Source organism: Astatotilapia calliptera, chromosome 17, assembly GCF_964374335.1.
Source record: "Astatotilapia calliptera chromosome 17, fAstCal68.1, whole genome shotgun sequence".
In the NCBI taxonomy this organism is placed as follows: domain Eukaryota; kingdom Metazoa; phylum Chordata; class Actinopteri; order Cichliformes; family Cichlidae; genus Astatotilapia; species Astatotilapia calliptera.
This window is the reverse complement of record NC_137438.1, coordinates 21,035,741-21,039,126: the sequence shown is the minus strand read 5'-3', so window position 1 is coordinate 21,039,126 and position 3,386 is coordinate 21,035,741.

Below are 3,386 nucleotides of genomic sequence, written 5' to 3'. Positions count from 1 at the left end.
CATCTGTCTGCATGTTTTGTCTGTTTTGTCCTGATTAACTGGGGAATGTGAAAAAGAAGCAGCTGTTTAATGACTGGGTAGTTTCAGCTGAGAGGAGGTTTTTTTTTTTTGGGGGGTTTTTTTTAGGATTTTACCCATCAAAGCTGCACAGCCTCTTTGAAACCATAGAAGACTCAAAGGTACCTCATTTGCACTTGTAGCCAACATGGAAGCCGTATTGGTACAGCATGTCTACTAGAGCAGGAAATCTTGACAGTTTTCCAGCTTTTAAGTTGTTAACATGAGCTTAACTCCTCGTTTTCTTTCCTTAGATGTTAATTTGCAGGACTGTGCAGCGTCCATGATTCAGAGCCTTCTTTAGCAGCAATAACTTGAAGTAAATATGTGACTGTATGTATGACTTTATCAGCCTCTCACATAGCTGTGGAGGAATATTTGCCCTTTCTTCTTTATAGCATTGCTTCAGGTCATTGAGGTTTGCAAGATTTGTTTATGCACATCTCTGAAGGTCACACCACAGCAGTTAATCAGGTTCAGCTCTGGACTGACCATTGTAGCACTGTGAATCTTTTTTTCTCTCTTCTGTAGATTTCCTGCTGTTTTGGAGCTTTAAGACGTCACAGAGATGGATATCCCTAATATGGTAATCTCAGACACACAGGCCCCACCTATCTGTAGTTTTAAAACTTTCTATTGTGAGGGTCAGCCAATCAGAGAGCTGGTGATGTATTACATCTAAAAACTTTGGATTGCTCCTTTTTATAGTGCATTGCAGCACCTCGAGCCCCTCCCTGTTCATGTTTTATTGTGGAAGGACTTTCTGACCCATTTTCCACATTTCACACTGGGCTGCTTGTGTTTTAAACAGCAGCAACACTAAAGAAGCTGTCTGGACTGCAGACTCTTACATAAGCCTTTGACACAGAGGCTTTCATTCCTGAGGGGTGTGTGTGTGTGCGTGTGTGAGAGAGAGAGAGGGGGGGGGGGGGGTATATGCAGCGTCAGTGGCAGTGCCCAAGATGACTGATATTCTGCCTTTATTGCCATTGTTTCTCTTAATGAGCATGCTTGCCCATCTCTGTGGGCACTGTGTTCATATTTAACTTTAACACATTTATTACATTGGTGCTCACATTGTGCACGTTCTCCAGTCAGGTTGAGCTGAATGAACATTAACAAACGCGACATTTATGCCCGCCCCAGATGTGACCTCGGCACCGTGTCACATAGGAAAACAACCCTAAACAACCGGTGTTTGTTCCCTCTGCAAACACCGGACCACTGGAAGCACCGAAGAAACAGATGATCAGACTTTTTTTTTTTTTTAAATGGACACTTGTGTAACTGAAAAAAGTAACTAAGCCTTTAAGATGAATACTTCCCCTCTTGATTCTCCCTGCTTGCTGTCCGCCTGCAGCACAGGTCAGAAGAAATCTGACAAATTTAAAGATCCAGTTGTTTAATTTAATGTGAAAACTGTGAGAAAGAAAACAGTCTGCTCACTGGAAAACGCCATCACCAGGTTGTCTGTTGGCCCTGGGTCAGCCAAATAGTCATACTGATTCCTGTCTGCCTCCAAACATCACATTTCCATCTCCACTCTGGAAACAGAATCAGACTGAATCCCAGTTGTGATAATCAAAATGAGGCTTTCTATGATCCATCTGTTTTCTAGTTTTATTGCAAACACACACAAGAAAATAAACCTGAGAAATACAAATCACTGACAGCTAAGTGGAAAAATGTGGACCACCGTATGTCACCACATGTGTTTGACTCGTATCAGAGTTACAGAGTGGTGACCCGTTCAGAGCGTATCCTGGAATAGCTGGCTGTGGGCTCCTATTATACTCAAAGAAAGCACCAAAGGTGTTGACCTGGCCTCCAAACTCCAACTCACCTGACCCCCAGAGGTATAGGTTGGTGGATTACCCCATGGCCCTTTAACCGGTTAATCCGGCCATGGTTTCCAGCGCTCCACATATGTAATGTTTAGAGGAGGGCGTGGGCGGGAAAAGAGGAAATACCCACTCTCGCTGCCTTGTAATTAGACCTCAACAAACAGGCGCACCCTCGCATGCCTCAAACACACGACTGACCTCATTCAGAGAGACGACTTTGTGCTTTTATTGTGGTAAATTTTATTTGTCATGAGCTGAGACAAAGCTTTAGCAGGCAGCTGTTTCTTGCTTTTTCCTTGCTGTAAAAGAATATCAGCTTGGACAGGGACAAACTTGAGTTATGGGTAATCTTTACTATAGCAAAGACACAGAGCTGCTGCAGAAAAGGTTCATGTAGCAGCATACAGGGGATATATTTATATATCTAGAGGCTTAACAAGTTATATTTATCTATTATAGTCACGTCATCACTAAGGAAGACTCTCAGGCACCCGGTTATCCTGGAAAAACTTTTGTCACATTACACAAGTCACAAATCAAAGCAAGCTGGATGTTAGCAAACTTTAAAAAACATCATCATCAAACTGGGTAGAAGTGGAAGAACTGCTGAATATGTACACTCAGGTGTCCACCACTGAGCAGGTCACTCAATCCTGACAAGTCTGAACGCAGCAGAGATCAAAAAGTGTTCGACGGTGCGAGAGCTGGAGATTTCTCAGCAGAGCAGCAAAAGCACTGACCTGACACTGCTGTCACGTCTGCAGGGGGGGCATGAGTAAGCTGAGCATTAAGACCAAAAACGAAGAGGACACGGGTGTCTGCCTCTACATAAATATAACTTTAAACTGTCTGTACCCATTTCTGAGCATTAATCTTCACTTTTTGTTAGTTTCACCAAACTAGGCTGAGACAGATTTTTTAAAGATTCCCGCATCCCTAAAAACCCACTTTCTTCTGATTGGTTAACATCTGGAAGAAAATACTTTAACATCATGAATTCAAAATGTGGTCATTCGTCAGATGGACACTTTCTGTGATATACTCACTGAATAACTGCTCACTGAAGCAAGCAGTGGATACAATGGTATCCTCTGTTAACTGTCCACACTGTCAATAAATAGCACATTTTTGAAGAAAAACAAAAAAAGACAGTTGTGTTAAGGTATTTCGTTTAGGAATAGAGACCTTTGTAACGTCTTCTTATTCTCCATCTTAAATCTCCGGTCCCAATGTCTGGTGTTCACATTAAACAAGACAAAAAAAATTCTAATAATGAGGTCAGTGTTTCTACAAGTTTTGAGCCAAAAGCACAGGCCCCACCCACCGGCTTAGGGGGGGGGCAGCCAATCAGAAGACAGCTGACTTAACTGTGAATCATGCAAAGCTACTCTGAGAGGATCCAAGAATAATTACATGAAGCAGGAAATGGGACTAATAGGTCGCCTTTAAAGGTCTTGCTATAATCTGTAGAGTGTATAGGAGAGT